The following is a 20,110-nucleotide window of genomic DNA, read 5'->3' on the forward strand; positions in this document are numbered from 1 at the left end:
TTCTCATAAACAGTAAGAGGGAAAAAAAAGGAAAGACATGTTGGGATGTGGCTGAGGGAACACCTCTTTCCTTCTTTAGAAGAAGGAAACTTTTTGTTTCTCCCTTCTCCCTCAAAAAGGCAAAATAACAGGTAGTAGTATGTGCAGACAAACCTTTCAAAAGTCATCATTTCTGTGAGCTTGTTTAGGCTCATAGAAGAAAAAGGTCTCAGACTTGAGTGTGCTTTCACTATGTGTATCCATTTTATTAGCGAAAAAAATGTGAGAAGCCCAGGCACCTACAGGTACATTGTCTGAATTTATTGACCTCTTCTTAAGTTGTCTTGGAAAGAATATTATATTGTCCCTGTGTATTGGCTGATGGGTTGAGGATACAATTTTATTACCACTACCATCTAAAGGTAACTATTGGTTTAACTTGCTGAGGTCTGAGTTTCACTTCCAAATTTTTCCATTCAAACTGGGGAAATTTTAGCGCTTTTGCCATCCAGAGTTTGCGGAGTGGTTTTGTTACTTCCTGTACTAAGCTATGAGCTTCTCCTGATCAATACTAAGATTTCATCTCCCTTTACTCAAAGCAATGAAAAAGCCATTGCCCCTCATTTCTCCTGATTTGTACTGATGCCAGTTCCCAGGGCTGCCGTTGACTTCAGCGGGAGCAGAACAAGCACCTTTGCTGATCCTCTTTTCTGTTCTCCTCCCTCAAGATCTGCAGTGGTCAGGCATCGATATTTTATTTTGTTCTGAAGGAGCTGGAGATGGAGGAGACTGCTGTGGCACCCCTTCTACGGAGGGAGTGGGAAGATTATTTGGTTGGGTGATCTGAGACCAGCTGAAAGACTACATTGGCTTTCTTTTCTTTCCCTCTCATAGGACTCCAGAATGACAGCTGAGAGTTGACATCTTTGAGGCCTCGGCAGATGCTTTCTCCACTGTGGGTCTCTGTTGGACGTCTTACTTAGCCCAGAGGGCAGGTTTTGGGGTGGATCTCAGCCTGATGTACCCTAAATCTTTCTTCTGCTTTCCTCCACAGCAGGCACTCTGCCCGGGAGGGAGGTTGGACGGTGGGGTGCAGCCGTGCCTGTGGGCATATCTAGCAGCCAGAGCAGCTGCATGGCTGCCCTTTGTGTGCAAGCACAGTGGTGCTGGGAGAGATGAATGTGCTCAGGGCTCTCAGGCCATGCCAGGCTTTCCTGCAGCCACCAGTCCCCTTGTGATGCTGGTGGGTCTCTTGTGATACTTCCTTTATCCTCTACCTTGGCACACCTACACTGGCACAATTTTTTTATCAAGTGTGGAAAATAGACATGTTTGGTTTGTTTTGTAAATAGCCGTTGAGTGCTTTGGGGAGGCAGAGAAAAGAGCTTGGCCCTTGAAGGAGACCTACTAGCATCTTTCTTCAGCTTCATTCCATCCCCTTTTCTTCCCAACCCTACGCCAAGCTCTCCCATCTACTCTTCTAAGCCCTGGAAACAGAGAAGGGAAGGCAAGATGGAGATATGACAGTCGGAGTAGAGATTAAGATGTTACGTTGTCCTGCAAAAATCTCCATATGCTTTGGCAGCACCTCGCTTGTATTGCATCTCAGATTAAATGGCTGGATGTCATGAGGCCACTGCACATGGCAGTGGTCCATGATTTCTGAGGGTTGTTCAGTAGTTTGAATTCCCACATACAAAGAACTGGCCAAAACGCAGTTTTTGTGGGAAAATGCTTCATTATGTTTCATGTTGGAAAACAAAAGAACTGACAGTGATTAAGAATGGATATACACAAATGGCAGAAAAGGAAACTTTATGAAGTGGTAAAGGATAAAGTAGCCAGCACTGGTACACCAGTCATTCTGCTGTTAAGTATTTGTGTTAGCCAGGGGAACAATTTGGACAGTAAGGGTATATTGTTCTGCCTCTGTTAGAGGGAAACTAAGTAACGGAGATGTTAAATATCTTACTGGAAGTTACCCGGCCTTATGCACATTCCATATGTCCCTGTTTCTCCCTCAGCATAGTACCTTAGTTCCAAAGCTTTATCTTTTTTCCTGTTACAAATTTTCCTGTTATGTTATATATGAAAACAGTAAAATGGTATTTTATATATCTGGTTACATGAACTACAGTGTTAGTTAATTTGTGGTTTGGGTTTTGGTGAGTTATTTGGTAATATCCAACAGTTGACCTGATCAACATAAACCAAAACCCAAATAGGTAAAAAGAAAACACCTTTTTTCACTGACTCATCTCTTTTGTCTGCACTCTCCAATTCTTTGACACAAAAGTAAACACTTTTATGGACACTTTGAAGAAAAGCAAAGGAAATGAATAGATGTCATTCTCAGAGTGTAGGATGAATTTCTTCCATCTCCTCTTACTCTGTTTACCAGTGATTGGGATGCTTGTTGAGGTAGTAAGAGGTTTGAATGGATTTTCCTTTTGTGTCAGAGGAAATGTGAATAGCCTCATGGAAAAATACGTGCCTTATATACAAAACAGGTATGGATGTCATAATCTTCTAGATATACAGTGTATAAGAAAGCATTTTTTCCTGATTTTTTTTTCCTCCTAGATGACTGCCTTCAGTAGGAGTCTTATGTGAAGGTACTGAAAAGCTTTGGCGCTGAGCCAGGGACAAAACTCAGCTCCCTTTATTCTTACATAAGCAATCAATCTATGAGACTGACCATCTATATTGCACTGTTTGGCTACCCCAGCCCAAATGGAGTAGAATCCCTGTTAGCTGGCTTCCCGGTTTCTCCCTGTTTCCCATTCCTTTCATAGGTTTTGGTGACTGCTCGCAAGCAGTAAATAAACAAGATGCTTGCAAAAGTTATCGCATTGTTAAAAGATAAGATTGCTGGAGAAGTATTTGCTCAAATGGCTTTGGCTTGAAGTCTAGTTTCTGCAAGACTGATTCCTTGGACAGTATTATTGGCCCCTTGGGGGTCTGAATGTATTCACATGTTTAGATATTTTCTGCTGCAATGAAAGTTTTTGCATTAAACTTGACTTTCACAGCAAGCAGGTACTTACATAAACAAGGAGGTAATAACTAGATTCTTCTTAGTATGATCTTAAACTAGTCTAAAACGCATTAGTTGAAAAAAATAGATAATTTGCCTCCTGTGTGTGTGGTAAAGGCCTTGAGCATTTTTGTTGTCTGTGATTTCTAGCTCTATCATTGTCACCACTCTACAAGGTCTGTTGTGTCAACAAAAATAACATAATTTATGAAATGCAAAATTATGCATCTGCTGACACTACTTTAAATGTAAAAAACCCTCCACAAAAAAGAAATTAAGTAGAAGCAGAGAGAATTTCTTGCTTGTATTCAGATATATGTCTCCGATTCGTACAGACGCCTGTTGATTTTTAATGCTATGCATAAGTCTTATTGGTTAGTGTGGTTTTTCTCCTATGTTTAAACTGTGCTTTTGCTCTGCAAATTCTTCAGATGCTCTCTGATGAGAAATGTAGACACACAGACCTGAAATGTTCTAGGAGAACCCTTAGATGTTTGCGAACATCAATGCAAGCCTAGATCAGAGTAGCATTCAGAAATTTTGGGCATAGGAGTGGCGAGAAAAGAAGAAACTAGAAACCAGATGACATCAGTCTATTTTTGGCTTTGATAAATCAAATTAAAGCAGTTTTGGTTTGAAACAGCTTATGGAACCATAAGCAATTCAGGCAAACGCCTCTTTCATGCCTTTATACTACTTGGAGTTTTTTACAAACTTGACTGCAATAAAGGCATGCATATAAATAAAAGGTAGTATGCAGACCTATATTTAACAGAGTGTTTGTAACTTTTAAACTCCCACAAATCTGAAGATTAAATCTCTATTGCACTTCATACTGTGCAGCCAGTCTCTTGAGAACCCTTTGGCTTTGTGAAATGAAAGTAGGTAAATTTGAAGCACGCAGATGTACAGAAGAAAACTGCTTTTTGTCATGAGAGAACTCCATTTCTATTTTATGTTGTAGACTCTGCAACATGCTCTACCTGCCATACCTCAAAGACCACTTCTGTAAAGATGGTGTCAGCTCCTTGCAGTGCTTTGGGTCAAGGATTTCCGCATTTCGTGGACGGGATTGGTTTTAGCAGTGATATAAAACGATAGATTTCCCTAGAGTTTTTCCTCATTACTTTTTTTCCTCTCTTGTGACACAAATCAAGACTCTTGTAAAATCATTTACCTTTGCTTATTTACTGGTTGCATGCACTTTATTTCAAGCACTTTTTATAAGATTGAGGCAGACTGCACAGCTTGTTAGAAACTGCTTAAGTAAAACCTCAGTGAGATATTAGATGTGTGAAGAAGCAGCACTCCTCTTCAACCTCAGATACCTTTCTTCCTTTCCTTTGTGTTCTTGGTTCTGAAGTAAGATTAAAGGAACGTTTATTTATTACAAGTCAGTATCTGCTCAGTTTGGTGTTCCTTGTATCTTCTTCTGAAACAACTGTGGCTCCTGAATACTGTGAGCGATGGTATCGGATGCTCTGCGGGAGGTAGGCGTTTAGTCAGCATTGGTGTTTTAATATAAATTCCACGTATTGCTTTAGTTCCCATTATTAATTACATGAGGGATCCCTACATGCCGAGAGGCAAGACCTGCTGAGCTTTCCCTGTGGGCAGAGGCTGATGCTGCCAGAGCGATGTGGCATGGGGCTGAGTGGTGCCCGTGTTTCTTGCTCCTGCAGCTCAGGATGGCAGGAGTTTCAATTACACCTCATTGGTAAAATATGCTTAGGGATAATTATAAACCAGGTTTAAAAGTACGCTGATGCAGGCCCTGCCAGATGGGACCTGCCTTCACATTTCTCCCTGGCAGCTGTGGGTGTTGGTAAAAAAAAAATTCCCTTCCCTCAGCCTATCCATCAGATATTCCCTCTGCAGTAACAGTTCTAGAATGAAAGAAAAAAAACCCAAAGCCCCAAACACAGGCAGCGAAGGGGAGCTGCTCTCCGATGCGCTCCAGGGCGCTTCCATCCCTTCCCCGCAGGCGGTGGCTACGGGTCCAGCCATGCTCAGGCCTCCAAAGGCTGCAAGCGGAGTGAACCGTGATCCCATCAGAGAGGACACAGGCAGGAGAAGAGTGGTTTAATTGACTTTTATTCTTTGCAAGCCTCTGCGTGATGGGTCAAAAATTTTGTTTTGAAGGTGATTTTAGGGCTCCCTGTGATCTGACCACTTGATGTCCATTCCCTTACTTGAAATTGGTTTCCTTTCTTCCTGCTCTGTGTTACCCCTTTTCCCTCTTCTCTCCTTTGTAATATAGAGAAAGTTTAGTTTTGACTTAGATTGACTTAAAAGATAGCTAGTGTTACCAAATACCCTGGCTGGCTGGTAGGATGAAGTACAGGAAGGGTTTCTAAGTTTGTTTTAATGACAGTCAAAGGTGGTTTTTGATCTTCTAAAAGGGTCTTTCCATGGATTCCCCCCTCCCAGCATCTCCCTTGTTTATGTAATGCTCCAGGTATTCAGGGACAGACTCAAACTACACTTGCTTTCTTAATAAGTTTTCTTTGTTCCATTCCCACTTACTGCAAAATAATTCAGAATAACTTCTTTATGTGCACTGGAATTAATTCCATTATGTGAAGTGGAACTAAAACAGTGGAGAAAATACTGGATAAACAAAATGGGGCCAAGGGCATCTTTATGACAGCAGAGCAAATGCCTTAATCTTAAAGCTGGCTATTCTGGTGCAAGATTTAAGAATTACAATTTGTTTTACCTTTGGAAAAGAGTCTAATAAAAACATCTATGAGGAAATACCGTGTGACACTTTAAATACTTGCATACCAAAAGAGCTGAAAGTATTCTTGTTACTAGAGACTCAGAGTACCTTTCTCTTCCTAGTTTCAGGATTTTTCTTTTGAAGATATCTAAAGAAAGGGGGAAAAAAAAAAAAAGCAAAGTCCCTTTTCATCTCCTTTCTTACCCTTTTCCAGCCATAATAATCTACTACTTCTAAAATTTAGTGTTGCAGCTCATGAGAGAAACACAAATGCTTCTTTTTAGAGGTGTAAAGAATATGTTAGTAAAAGCATATAGAGAAATTTGCTGTCCAAAAACTTTTTTATCCTCTTTTAAAAATTATTTTATTTTTGAACCCCATCTTCTCTTTATCTAGCATTATCCAGGAGGTTCCTTTGCCTGCAGCCAGCTGACAAGCTTATAACTAATCTGTAAATAATTGTTGGCTGCTAAAATGGCAAAGAGGACACAAAGGAACAGCTGTGCCCTCAGTACATATAGCTTGTCTGGTCAAGCCTGGCTGTAGCTTCATTCCACTGGAGCTTGCAAATCCACGCTGCCCAAAATCCTCAGACACTGAGTTTTGTTTGTGCACTTTAGTGAGGATCTGTTGGAATTTGCTTTTAGGCCCCTGATTAACGTGCTGAGGAAAAGGCATGGGGTGCAATGCATTTCAAAGAAGGTGCACCCACCTCTCTTGTGAACACCAAGTCCAAAATGAATACACCAGGTGTGTGCATGGCTACACACCTTCCTGGGAAGTATGGCACAGAAGGAAAAGTTCTACGTTAAAAAACAAACAAACAAACAAGTTCACGAAGCAATTTTCATTTTATCTAATTTGAATTTTAATAGAGAATCATTTACAACAGTGGCAGCCTGGAAGGAAACAGTGATTGAGAAGAGCCAAAGGAGGGCATTACTAGATAATTACCATACAAATTAAAATGCATGTTCCATTCTTTCTGTACAGGATTTCATAAGCTCCTCATGATATATGGAAAAGTTACAGTTGAGAGTTGTGGCCAGGAATATAGCAATATATGGGCCCTATTGATAGTATTCTATGGTTTTCTCTCTAGCAGTTCCACAGGGTCTTGCTTGCAAATAAAAAGATACCCTGGTGACAGTGCTTGTTCATCAAACCAGAAATAATTTGCAAATCAGGTGCACAAAAGAAAGGCATGTAAACTGTAAAGTAGGATGTAAGAATAGTGAGTGTGAGAGAGGGTGACTGAAAGTGTGGGAGCTTGTAAGTGGAGAGACTACTAAAATATTCTCTGCTGTGACTTCAGCAGGTACTCCTTGGTATGATATTTAGAAACATTTGTCAAATGATGAACAAATTTCCACCAGAAATCTACCTCTGTGCTAAAGCCTCAGTGCCCAAGCAATTAGAAAAACATAAATCAAAATTGAATTTTTAACTGTTACAGAGTTTCAGCTTGAGTTTGTTGGCTCTGTGTTTCTTCACTTTGTGTAGCTTTTCAACAAGTGTTTTCACTTTCTGTGAGTAGAGAGACATGTCACCCTAAAGAGCGGGTGGAGCTGGGCTTTTTGTACCCACTTGGTAAAAAGAAAACAGAAGAAGGAGAAAAAAAAAATTCTCCTTTCTGAAAAGAACATAGTACATATAATCACCACTCAGTTTGTGATTTAAAAACATCTTTTGAATAAAGAATTGATTTCAGCAGTGTATTTGTTCTCTCTACCTTGCAGAGCTCACTTGAGAGAAGAGGCTAGATTACCTGTATCTTTAATATTTGCTAGGCTCTTCATTGCTGCTCTTCTAGCAGATGTCTAGCTTGATTATGTCTCCAATTCTTTGGTGCAAACCTACAGGAAAAGAGTATTTGTAAGACTTTGTTTCGTTGTCGAAAGTCAATTGAGTTTTTAAGTTCTTCGAAGGGAAGAGGTGGGCTATAGTAGAGAGGTGTGCATGGCTGAATGCTGCCTTTTAGCTTTCATCTGCTTGTGTGCGAGGAAAATGGACAAAAGAAAGCCCTATAAATTTGTTCTCTGTGTTTGGGGACATGTGTATTTTTGCTCTTGGAGACGTGTGCTTCATGATCTTGAAGCAAGCTGGGCTAGTTTTATTAGTAAGAAAAGATGAAGGCTTTTATTATGCTCTGATTTATTATATACATTATTAAGGAGTCCTTTGCCAGCTGTGTTCTGGAAAGTGCCTGTTTTGCACTGAGGTGAAGCTAGGAAAGTGATATGCAAAAAAATAAAATAAAATATGTTGGTCTTGTGACCTAACCTTTGGTTTGGTTCAGTTCCTTGTGTATAGGGGCACCATGAAACAACTCTGGTGTGAACCTGCCTGCAAAGAGAAGGAAGACGACCTCAGGATGTTTTACCTTTGCCTGCAGGGAAGGGAGATAGTAGGTTTTTCCTTATCGAGAACTGTCTCCTGGCATCTCTAGACTGAATTTTATTGTTCTGTATCATCTCTGGAATAGGTAGCTGCTTTTTTCTCATACTTGCTGTTCCTTGGGTTTTGAGATGGTGCTGCTGTAGCCCCAGAAGGCCTGGGCAGCCCTAACTCAGGTGGGAGGCAGGTGCCCTGTCCCTCCTTGCTCCTACCAGCCCTCACTGTGCTGAGGTTTGCAAGGAACAAGGGCCCTGGGCATGCTGCTGCTTGTTGGAGGGCTGCTTCTTTTATCTGTGAAACTATTTTGGTGGTATGTATACTTTCTTCAATGAGCAGGAATAAGCCTAGCATGAGCCAAGTTAGTTGTTATTAAGACACTTCAGAAAAGGACATCTCCTTCTGTTTTCCAGGACAAGGTCTTGTGGTTGAATGGTGTCTGTGTTGGTGTGTGAGGTGGTGTGTGTGAGTGTTTCTCAGTCTCATCTTGCTGGTGTTGCTCCAGCAGTAACACCTGCAGAAGAACAGGCAGGTGGCTGCTTCTACCACTCCAATTAGCCTTTCCAGGTCTGCGCATTTGTAAGCTAGTGCTGAGGAACTTGAATTGCTGATGCTGTGCCTGCTCAAGGGCAAAAATAAAAAAAAAAAAAAGGCCTTTCATGACTAGAGCTGTTAGTCTGGCTGTTTGAACCTTTATTTTGAGTAACTTTAAAATTTTCTCTCCAAGTTTCATACAAGAGATGTGTGGTTGTGATTTTCTTCCAGAATGAAAGAAAAGAAACAGAGTAGGAGACACTCCTTGGAAGTATTATCATTAAATACAAGTCACTAAAGGAAAATCGAAGGAAGTAGGCCCATGAGTGAGTCCAGATTAGCTTCCCCCTACTGTGATACAGTTTTTCATCCTCCTTCTTTGATACTGTCTTTTACATGCTAAGGTTACTGGTTACTTGCCAGTATAGCTGTAGTGTCAGCCCTGTCTAGCAAAAGCACTTTATACTTGCCAAAACCACTACTATTAAAGTAATTTACATTGAATTGCTAAACAAAAGCAGTTATGTCATCAAAAGCTCAGTTAGATTTCTGTGACAACAAGAGTTGTTGATGATGTAGGAATATTACCAAAAACTATCTCTCTAACCAACACTGCTACACAGACAGGAAATTTCCAAAGTTGACCTGAACTGAAAGACTCTCCTATATTCATGTGTCTATATATCTATTTGTCTATCCATCTCCTTGTGTGTGTGTGTCTATATATGTATAAACTTTTTTGTCAAAAAAACAAGGGTTCCCAAGCTGCTGCTTTTCTGATTTGAAAAATGTAATCTGTTTTTTTTTCTTTCTTTTTTTTTGGAAAGAAGTCAGAAATACACTTTGCATCCAATTTGCCTGACTTGGCTTAATTTTATGCAGAAGTTAAACATTGGGCATCTCTCTACTAATCCAGAGAAAGCAAGAAGCACTTCTGGGAGTTAGTCATGTATCCTTTGTCTTAGGAAGGCCTTTGAAAGTGTCTGTCTCCCTGTTAGCTATCGAAGGGGAGCCCAAATAACCTCTTAATGGCCAGTATCAGGTATGATATACCCTCTTCCAACTAACTTTCTAATGAATTCAATGGATGTAAAGACTAAGGAGACCTTGAGCTAATGCCAAACTCCCTGTTGAAGGAGGAGTCCCTCCAGCAGGCTGCAGTGGCTGGGAGCCAGGCTGGGCTCCTACAAGCTGCTCCTCAGCTGCCAGGAGCGGAGCACCTGCTAGGTGCTCACTGGGGTCTCTCCGTGCTCCGCTGCTGCGGGTGGTGAGGACATCTCCAGAGCGAGTAGTAAGTCTGTCTCCTGTTATTCAGGATTCAGTGCCTGTTAAAATGCCCAGTGCTTTTTTTTTTTTGCTTCTCTTTCCCCCTTACGCAGGAAGGAGCCCATCTCTGCAAGCCTCCTGTTGTTCCTTTGAAGGAACCAAGCAGTCTATAGCTTTTCCGTCACTAGGACTAGCTTCCTCCTGAAGTCACTGAAAATCTACTTATTCCTGAAAATCCTGTAGCACTGCTGGTAGATCCAGAAGCCATCTGAAAGCTATCTGCGAGCATTGGGTCACACTGGGTCTCTCTATTAACTAGCAAAAAAAACGTTTTGAGTGTTTGGTCTCTGTTTCATTTGCTGGTTTGAAGTCTGTGGTGCTTTGTACTTTCTCACAAGATGTGACAGTCACTCACGAATGACTTTTGTTATCTTCTTGTGCCAGAAACCATGCAGCACCTCGTTTTGTGAGCTTAAAAGCCTTTGCAGCAAGACTCTTTGTTTCTTTGTGCCATAGCTGTGAACATTGTGAATTTAGGAACATTTTTTTTTTTTTTCCCAAAGGCTGGGGCACATGCTAACTCCACAGAGGCTGGGTTTGAAAGCACAGTGTGTGTTACCCCAGGCACTGAAAGGAATTGTGTGGCTTTGTGTCCTTGTGGGATTTTGTGTTGATTTTTATCAGATTTTGCAAATAGCTGTTAACTTTTCCCACTGTGTTAGTGGTTAGGGAATGATTTTGCTTTGGATTGCTTGTTTCTTGATAGAAGACCCATGGCTCTCAGAATGAAAGGAACAGCACAACTGATGAACAGAAAATTTATGAACAGAAAATCAGTTAAGCTGTTCTAATCAATTGATGATAGAATTATCTGTGAATGTGTATTTTCACTATTTGACCAGTTTTATATATGGCTCAATAATATTAATCATAGAAAATCTCTTCTGTTCCCCTTTGTCTGCAGCTAAATAAATTACTAGGGAATAATTTTTCTGTCATTCAGACAGATCTATACCACACAGGGATGTCTGAATTCTATCACCAAGTAGTCCATTTTGTAGTTTTTCATCCAGCGTATGTGTGCATTTCTGAAGTTTGAAAGAGTCTGATCCCATGTCTTTTATTTAAGTTCTTCTGCAGGCTCACAAAGATCTATTTGTTTCCGCTCATTGTTTTTCTATCTTCCTCAAAAATTAAGTATAAGAATAACTGTGTCTCCCTTTTCTGATCTCCCAAGCAGACTGCTGGGGTCTATATCCTTGTAATATTCTTAGAGACCTGATATTGGTTCTTAATGAAAATCACTGGCTTACTGCAGGACTGGGACTGGCTCAGCACTTCCAAAAATTAGAGGGAAAACTGAGGTTTTCTGCTAGTGCAGTGAGACAAAAACAAATTCCTTTGTCCTCTGCTGAAGGTGGTGAAATTCAGTTTTGTGCTGGCAGTGCAGTGGTTCCTCTGGGTGCTAGCTGCTTTGCCAGTCTCTTAGGGATTCACTGGCAAGGATGAGGGATGCATCTGGCAAACACTGGCCTTCTTTTCTGCACCCCTCCTGAGTCTGTGTGCAAACCCCACAACATAGCATCATCATCTGAGGTGCACAGATGCTAAAGCTGTCAGCGCCCATCACTGGTTCCAGGAACTTGCTTGGTCTTAGTCAAAGTTGCTGAAGAATGGTGATAGGGTGGATGCTGCTGAGACAAGATGAGCTGGGCCACATAGGGAGACCTAGGAGATGATTCTCAATTGATTAAGGCTGTATTTAAGGAGTTATTTTACATATGTAAGCATTGTTGGTGATCAGCAAATGGAGTTAAGTGAAATTTTGTGAGCTTGTCGTATGTATATATCCCATGAATTATGTATTGGTTTTAGGATTAAACAATAGAACCATAAAAAACAACTTTGCTGAGCCACATTTTCTCAGCCATTCTGGCTCTGGAGGGTAATCATAAAGTAACTATTATTTATAATAATTTGCCCTATTCATTTCCTTTTACAATGTGGAAAGCTATGTATAGTCTGCCCCCCCTTTTTTTTTTTTTAAGTAGAGGGCCCAATTTCAATCATGAATTATGAAGGGAGAAAACCTGTCTCTTCAGAAAAGTTTGTTTTAAAATAAGGTAGAAACTTTAGCTAAATTTTCACTACAAACACTTTCAATGTCTTTTGAAAATAAAATGAGTTAAAACAATGTTTGATTTCTAAATGTACAATACAGAAATGTACTAGGAGTTGATTAAAATACTTACGAAGAAATGTCACATACTACATTAGCTACAGTCTTTGTGAAATCTGCGTTGTAATGTTTTTATAAAATGGGCTTTGAGGTATGACACATTATACTCCTGTCAGTGGTCAGAAATTTGAATAAACTGCAAAGGATTACATAGTTCAAATGAATGAATACGTAAAACAAGTTCTTAGCTTTCAACTCCTGACTATTTGATATTCAGCCATAACTGCCTTGTAACTAAAAATGCGAAAGGAGGAGTGAAAAGTTGTGGACCTGCACAGGATTTTAGGTATGTACTCATAACTAGATATTGTGGATCATCTTAAAAAAGGAAAGTATAGCCTGATATTTTGCATCATCTCTGAAGCACTATGTACATACTTCGTTCTCTCTCTTCCTAAAATCAGTTATAATCCAAATCAAATAACTATAAGCAGAGGTTGTAAAAAATCCCTTTTATGGCTGAATTTCTTGGTGATATTGACATAAAATTACTTAAGATGTTTTAGAGAAAGTTTTTGAGAGGGCATATGTTTGGCACACTGGCTGCATATGATGCAAAGAATACTGTGTATTCAGTCACAAGGTGGCAGATAACCATACTCTATTCAAGGGCAAAACAAGGGCAATATTTTTAGTTGCTAATTATTGTCCTTATCAAGTCTGTATCCTTTTTTCCAAGGGGAATGTATTGACCGTAAAACCCCACAAAAGTAAAACTCAAGTGGTTTGTTCATGTCACCAGGATTCCAAGATAAATGTTATAAAAGGAATCAGCCATCATGTATTATATATCTACAGACAGTGCACATTTTTCTCCTACTGTACTTCAGGACTGAGACTTCTCTAGATGACAGTTATGGAAAATCTGAAGTGCCTGGAATGTGCAAAAATAGAAAGTTCCGAATGCATTTAATAAAAGTTTAATTTGTGAGTTATATCAGCATAGAAATAACTACTGATGAGTGAAAGCCAAAGGTGCACCAGTTCAGACAAAGCTCTCTATGTGAACTTTTTAAAGATTTCAGTCTTCCTTGTGGTGTAGGCTTTATATCACTTTCACTCCTCCTTCCTTACCCTGTTATTCCATGGATTTTTATGCCTAAATTAACCTGCTCGTTTACAGCAAATCTTAACACGCCTTCTTTCTTATTAGTGTTTCGAACAGCTTATCTTTCATACCAGTATGCTCTGGGGGTGTAGTGTGTTTGGTTAGCTTTTTTTTTTTTTTTTTTTCCTCCTGTCTTTCTTTCCCCTTCTGGACTTTGGCAAGGGTGTCCTGTACAGATCTCATGCCTCTGACTCCATTGCTATTATTCTGTGGTGATTCTTCCCCAGATTTTCATTTTTCTGTGCAGGATTTTGTCACAGGGGACTCAGCATTAACTTTCTGTAGGTTTTATTTTGTCTTTCTGTCACAGTAGGGAAATAATTTCCATCACTAATCATCCCCAAGTCTTGATGATCAGTGTAGGGCTCTTACAGGTTTGCAAAGCTTAAACAGCAAATGTTGATAGAAACACCATTCTGTGGTTTGTGTGGTTCCCTAGTTTCTGGAGAGTAAAATGAGGGAGTACTATTATAGCAGTATTCTGCAGATAAGTAGCAAGGAAATGGAACTGGATGGAAAACCCAGATTTTTGTCATGTATCCGTTGTGCTGGCATCATTAAAATAGACATTTTTGCATATTTTTTTTTCTTGATAATGCAGTGCTTTTGTATAGCTTTTTTTTTCATGTTATTTACCTTTAGAGGTGTTCTGCAAGGAATGGGATTGTGAAAAGATTGCTTATAAGCAACACTAAAGGTACTATTATTTCTGAATCAACAGAAACATTCCCTTGTTATTTCTTCAAGTTGCGATTGAAGAGCCATAGACAGACCCGCGGTTTGCTAAAGCATCATATTAGCTCTGGTGACAGCAGCAAATCACCTTTTAAGAGAGGCAATTTCTCCTCCTATTCAACATGATTTTGATGTTTGCTCTGGTGTAAATTGGGAGTAACCTATAGAAGGTTGTCCATTTGTACTGAATATGAAAGTAGAACAGGTGAGGAGAGAATCATGTTTGCTGGATCTGAGAAAGTAACTCTCTAGCCTCTGGTACTACTTATTTTTTGTCAGATTTCACTACGATTGGTCAAGTGTTGGGACAGCACAGTTCTACCTGTTGAAAAATCATGCCTGTCTCGAATCGTGACTAACTCAGTAGGTGATACATGTGTAAGCATCAGTGTCTTCTGGGACCCTTCAGTCATCTCTGACTGTACCTTCAGAAAAAATGGTATCAGCTCTTTAATGCTCTTATAAACTGTTGGACTTGGTCTAGAATCCAGGGCCTCATTCCACTCCGGTGCAAGAGTGGGCTGGCATAACTTCCAGGATGTAAAAAGCAGAATGCTCACAAGGCAGGCTGTATTAATTTGACAAAGTTAGAAGTGAAGGCAGTAATTAGGAAGTAAAATTTCGTGTGGGGACCGACAAGATATGGGAATGGCAACTCTGCTGGCAGATGTGTTTAAAAGATGAAAAATCAGACCCAGGAGAAGGTAGTGTGGCAGGAGGTGGTGAAGGGAGCCCTCACCACAGGAGCCTGAGGAAGCGCTGGAAGGGCTTCCACTGAGAAGGTAGCTAAACCATGGATCTCCATGCTGCCTTTGTGGACGTAATGATTCAGATTTAGATGATGTGAGGAGGAGGTGAACAAGAAAGAAGGGGACGTGGAGCTCTGGGCAGTAGATTCTTCTATATCTTTCCCTAGAATAGGTGCCAGTGGTAGATGCCTTTGAAATATTGTGGTTGCTAACTCAGCGTTCAGAGATTTCCCTTCCTCATGCAACTAGAAAATTATGATGCTTACTGTGGTATATTATGTAATGGACATGGACTTCTCGTATACACTACTGAAGATCTCCTTTATGGTTATAGTTTTTCAAGTCTAGTATAGGAAACAATATCTAAATATGCAGTTTAGAAGAGGCTCCCTCTCTCCTTGGTTTCCTGTGCTTATTGTGCACTTTCAAGTCTAACTTGCCTGTCTTGGAACTCTGCATGTCAACTGAACCAGGAAAGATGATATGTAAGAGCTTGAAAAAAGAGAAAACAGTGTAAGTATGAAGAGGAGAATGAAGGTGGAGAACCTAGTATCATTCATGAGGAAATAGAAGGCAGGGAAAGTAATCAAATAAAAAAAAAGCTAGAATAGAATCATAGAATGATTAGGGTTGGAAGGGACCTTAAAGATCATCTAGTTCCAACCCCCCTGCCATGGGCAGGGAAACCCTTCACTACACCAGGTTGCCCAAAGCCTCATCCAACCTGCCCTTGAACACTTCCAGGGATAGGGCATCCACAACTTCTCTGGGCAACCCGTTCCAGTACCTCACCACCCTCAATGTAAAGAATTTCTTTCTTATATCTAATCTAAATCTGCCCTCTTTCAGTTTAAATCCATTGACCCTTGTCCTATCACTACACGCCCTTGTAAAAAGTCCCTCTTCAGCTTTCCTGTAGGCCCCCTTTAGGTACTGGAAAGCTGCTCTAAGATCACCCCAGAGCCTTCTCTTCTCCAGGCTGAAAAGCCCCAACTCTCTCACCCTGTCCTCATAGCAGAGGTGCTCCAGCCCTCAGATCATCTTCGTGGCCCTCCACAGGACCCGCTCCAGCAGCTCCATGTCCTTCTTGTGTTGGGGACTCCAGAGCTGAACACAGTATTCCAGGTGGGGTCTCACAAGAGCAGAGTAGAGAGGCAGAATCACCTCCCTCGACCTGCTGGCCACGCTTCTTTTGATACAGCCCAGGACACGGTTGGCTTTCTGGGCTGCCAGTGCACATTGCCGGCTCATGTTGAGCTTCTCATCCACCAGCACTGCCAAGTCCTTTTCCTCAGGGCTACTCTCAATCCATTCTCCGCCCAGCCTGTACTTGTGCATGGGATTGCCCCAATCCACGTGCAGGACCTTGCACGTGGCCTTGTTGAACTTCATGAGGTTCTCACAGGCCCATCTCTCCAGCCTGTCAAGGTCCCTCTGGATGGCATCCCTTCCCTCCAGCGTGTCCACAACACTACACAGCTTGGTGTCATCTGCAAACTTGCTGAGGGTGCACATCAAGAATGCTAATACATTCTTGATGTATCGTGTCAAGGGAAAAATAACTAATTAATAGTCACTTTCACACTGTTTCGAGAGATGGAGTCAGAGATGAATGGCATAAAACAATTAAAACTATTTATGTAAAAAGCACATCTTGATTTAAAAAAAAAAAGCACCGGGAAACTGGTAGAGGGACATCTTTGAGGTGTACTTGAGCTTTTCTAATGTTTTTTTGAGTATTACTTGATAATTTTTCCCTATCTGTGATTGATCGATGGAAAATACTTTGAAGCATATGAGTTATTTTGTAGAATGATTTCTAAAGGTCTGATAAAAACAGCAGCCCTGTAACTAACTCTATCATTGTTTAGATTGCCTACTCTTGATGTGTTGAAAATTTATCCCTTGACGATTATCTTTCTGCTCTGACTTGACTTTGTTTCCTTGCTATCCTAACTTATGGACTTGCTGACAGTGATGACTGAGGGTCTACACCATACTGTGGGTAGCTTGCAACACACGACTGGCATGAAGAAATCTTTTCCTGGGCTAACAAATTATCTTTTTTTTTTTTTTTTTGGCCTATAACTTTTGATGGGGTGCGCAAGGGTCTTTTTGTTTCATCCATGTTTCTGAATCTGGTTTTGATGTCTGAAGGGAACTCTTATAACTAAATGCAGTCCAAATAATTATTCTATCTACTTAGTATGATTTTTTTTTTTTTTTTCCCCAGTGCTTGGTGGATCTAGGATTAACAGACTGCCCAAGCATTTTCATCCAAAATCCTCTCTGTTCCAAGGACAGTTATGTTGAATATAAACTGCCTGCCAGGCTTCCTCTTTTGGAATGCTACCATTGTCTGTATGCTGATGGCCTGGACCTATGTTTGTTTGAAAGTTTTTTCTTTCTCTTGTTCTTTAAGTCCTGACTAGACCTGTTGTTAAATTCTGCCATCTTTTCTGCTTTGATCATTCACAAGGGAAGCCCTTGGGCAAAAAAGAAAATGATAAAGCTGGATGTTTATGGCATATTGAAGCCTGGACTTCTGAGCAGTGTTTCTCTACAGGTGATGCCCTTAGAAAACCTTAGAGAGGTTTTCACATGTGAAGGTGCATGCATCTGTGAAAGCATTTGAGAGCTACTGGGTCATATAAAAAATAAAAAAGTACATTGTGAAATATCACAAACTATTTTAAAATGCTATGAAGCTTTTTTCAGATATTGCTGGAAATACAGAAAACTACTACACAGGAAAAATGAACTTTGATATTTGAGAATGTGTGGATAGATGTTGATATGAAGGTTTACAGATTTATGTATACCTTAAGAATTATATAAATATTATCCATGTCTCTCAACTAAATAAGAAATCACACTTTTCAAACTCCATACCACAATATTGAGATAAATACTTCTTTCCTTCACGTTTACAGCAAAGTGAAATAAGCTGTTCTCCTCTAAGATTGTTGCCCTGCAGAAATTCACAATGTTTCATAAAATGCACAGCACAGATACTAAAATTAATAGACTTTGCAAATCTTCTTTAGGAATCAATCCTGATAATAGATATTTTACAAAAGAAAACCATTAAGAGCTTGAGGAGCTGAACCTTTCTCAAAAGCAGTCATAGCTTTTGAATTGTTACTGAGGTTTATGTCGAAGAGGTTTTTAAACAGTGGGGTGGGAGGAGGGGTGGGCTGTCTGTTTGAAACATCCATTAGGACTGGATGTTCTGAAGTCCCTCTCATGTCACCTTTTTGTATGGAGCACTGTTGACAAGTTGTGAAAGATTCACTCACAGGTACAGAGCAATATATGCCTGGATGCTCTACTGGCAAGGATTTGAGTTGTTTGTGTTTTTTTTTTAATGGATAGTTTTCATTTCAAGCATATGTTTTCTCCTCCTGATTCACTGCAGGGCACTTTTTTAGCAACTGGAGATGAATGCTGAAAATGAAGAAGTAGTAGTTCTTTAATCGACCCATCCTACTGACTCCCACACATTCAGTACCGGCACCTTCCTCATATTTCAGGTGTCTGAAGAGGCATAGAGGCAGGATGAGAGTTGGAGACGAATCTGAATGCTTGCCCTCAGACTAATGGTCCCAAAACACAATGCCAGACTTTATAACAATATGCTTCCTATGAATAATGAACAGGTCTGGCTTTATGAAAAATACCTCAATTCAAAAAACAATTTAAAAAAATGACGGAATAACCCTTATTCACTGTAGCCTGCCAGCTAAGAAAGCAAAAAGAGAGGAGTGTAATATAAAGTTCTATTTGCTGACAACTAAATCAAAAAATGTCATCCCACTGGGCACACAAATACACAGTTCGGAGGAAAATATACAGGTGAGGACTGTGCACTGTATCCTGTTCCTTCCCACAAAGGGAGCTGAGTGTATTTAAGGGCCTCATCTTTGTGAGTTAGTAGTGTTGTGGGCAGAAATGGTGAAATGATGCAAAGCACTCTTTATGATCGCCGTCTCCATTTCAAATGGTGGTTAGTTTCTGTGGCTGTGTTGGCTTATTTAGATAGAGTTTCTGCACCTTCACTGCACAGATGGGTGTACCAAACCTTTCTGAGCAAATGCTCGTTGTTTTCCATTAGCAAAATGCTGCTGTTTGTGATAACTGGGGAGAGAAGCAGAATATCCCAAACTCCCCTGATGGCCTATCAGATACTTATTATAAACTATGTGGGTTTAGTCTTCTATTGAGGGCTCTCTAAGGAGGCCTTGCTATAAGTAGTCTTTGGAGAATTAAGTATGAGAATAAGTAATCTTTGCAGAACTAACACAGAAACCTCCCAATGTGAAATGGTGAGTGTCTGGGTTAGTGGATCTGTGCAGAAGTGTGGTGATGACTACAGGTTATACACGTGATGAGCAGAACTCCCCTGGGGTTGCAGAGACAGGCTGTATGACACGTGCACGGGGCATTTATATATACCAAGGTGACTGTGATTTCATTTACAATTATTTTCAGATAATTCTGTCTGTACCTGGAACCCTTGCTTTCTGTGAACATTGATACCAGCTACATGTGTAAGGTGTGAAGCTGAAAGCATTGGCACCATTCATTTGCTTAAAAAAAAAAAAAGTTTGCATGTGGGGAGACTGTGTCTCTGTAACACTTGGAAATAATATGGAAAATGAAAACTAATGCTATAATTTAGCCTCAGAAGTTGCTTAGATTTCCAGAGGGCAATGAATGAAAACATGAAATTCCTATCAGTGTTCCTTATGCTTAGCACAGCACATATAGTCAAAGACAATAAGTGCATATAATTTATTCTTTTTAGTCTTTCTTCTATCCCCCCAGTTTACCATTTTTCCCAGAACTACGTATTGGAACAGTGGAGAAACAAGATGACAACTTTGTCCTCTGCTTTAAAGTTTCTTTTTCATTTTCTGAAAGGGTTTTTTTTTATGATGATCAAGATTTTTATGAGATTGTTGATATTCCAGTTGTCTTTCATTGGTGCTGAAGATGTGAAACACTTCAGAAACCAGTTTTAATTCAAAACGAAACTATTGTCTCTGAAAGCATTAGCTCAAGAGAGAACAAACTTAATCAAAATAATGTGACACTTCCTATTTCTCTACTCTTGCTAAAATCTAAATTGAGAATCTACCTTCTCAGTGACCTCTCACTTTTAAAGAACTTACAGCCTCAGTTCCCTGCCTAACTATTCCATATTACAAGTTATGGCTGAAATTGTTACTTTTTTAGTAAAATATTCTTGAAAACTAAATGTCTTGCCTGACTGTTATGTCCAGGCAAGCATGAAAACTGTAATAATAAAAAGATTTGCTTTGTGTTCTTTACATTTACACTTTCA

Source organism: Tauraco erythrolophus, chromosome 1 (genome assembly GCF_009769465.1).
Source record: "Tauraco erythrolophus isolate bTauEry1 chromosome 1, bTauEry1.pri, whole genome shotgun sequence".
Classification (NCBI taxonomy): domain Eukaryota; kingdom Metazoa; phylum Chordata; class Aves; order Musophagiformes; family Musophagidae; genus Tauraco; species Tauraco erythrolophus.